Consider the following 1,548-nt stretch of genomic DNA (forward strand, 5'->3'; position numbering starts at 1 on the left):
CTCTCTTGCCCCGCGTGGTTCCTCCCCGGACTCGGAGCGAGGAGGCGCGGGCCGCAGCGGGTGACACAAACGCTCGGGTTTTCCCCCCCCAAAGACGGGACGCGGCGAGGGGCACCCGGCCGAAGCTACGCGCATCGGGCGGTCGGGGCGTGCCAGGGCGACCCCAAGCACGCCCTCTCTTCATCGGATCGCTAGAGAAGGCACTTTTTCTCACTGAGGGCGGGCGGGACGGACCTGGCCCGATGAGCCTCCGGTCGCGGCAGCGCAAGAGCAGGGGAAGCGACACACACACCGCTCGATAATCTCGAGCGCGGCGAGGCGGGGGGGGTCTGCGGTATCGGTAAGGCTTTTTCTTCCTTTCCGGGGCGTACTCTTGAGCGTTCGCGGACAGGGGGGACCGGACCGAGAGAAAAAGCATACTACACAAGAGGTCCCCCGAGAGCCAGGCCTGCCTCTGCGGCAACACCCACCGGGTCTGCACCAGGCAGGGAGGCATTCTCAGTCCATCACCGACGGACCACCTTTAACGGTGAGAAGAAAATTAAAAAGGCCGGCCGCGACCGCTCAACACCACCCAACGGCTCACCGCCTACGGGAGAAGGCAGCGCGTGGTGGGCCGCTCGCCCGATCTCACGAGACGGCCGTGAGAGAGCCATCTTACCGCAGCGAGCCTCTTACCCGCTCGCCTCGACCCCCTTTTTTCTTGATCCTCGCGATCACACACCTCGCAGAGGAACACCGCTAATGGCCGTACCACACACAGGAGGCATACACGTCAGAGAACCGGGAAACGCCGCCGCCGCTCAGAACCGGGCACCTCTGAAGATTGGCCTGGAACGCTCCAGGAGCACCACGAGGATTGCAAGCAAGGCGCGTGCACACGAGCCCGGTCGGGAGGGGCACGTAACGCGGCAATCAGCCGACCCTCCCCCGGCTCGGAGGGAGGAGGGCCAAACAGACCCACACACGGTGGGCATAGCGAAATGCGCGACGGGGAACAAAGTCCCCAGCGCGCCTCACAGGAACCCCCACGAACCACAGCGAGGAGTGCGGGGGGGCTTTCACAGGGCTCGGGCCGGATAACCGCACCCCTGCCTTCCACACACCACCGGTAAAGGTGGGGAGGAGAGACGAGGGGCCCGCTGGCAGAACGAGAAGAGCGGCTGCCATTCGCCATGAATGTCCGTCCCTCACCTGGCGCGGCTTAGGCCTCCGGCCCGAATGAACACAGGGCAAGCGCACCACATCGATCAACAAAGCAGAACCGGGAAGAATCGAGTGAGAGATCACCACCGACCCAACACATGCCACAGGAAAAAAAAAAAAGAAAACCCTTCACACCTCCACACCAAAAAAAAGAGCGGTGGGGGGGTCAATGGGAGGAGTGCACTCGGGAGGCACATAACATGAGGCAGCAGAAGGACCGGGATGGCAAGCGAGAAGCATCGAGAGACGGGTCCCACCATCCAAACAGAACGGGTGACAGACCACGAAGCGGGGACGCCTGACATGCTTCACCACGGGCAAAAGCAAGGCAAGGAAGCCGGT

This window comes from Microtus pennsylvanicus, chromosome 14, assembly GCF_037038515.1.
Source record: "Microtus pennsylvanicus isolate mMicPen1 chromosome 14, mMicPen1.hap1, whole genome shotgun sequence".
Classification (NCBI taxonomy): Eukaryota; Metazoa; Chordata; class Mammalia; order Rodentia; family Cricetidae; genus Microtus; species Microtus pennsylvanicus.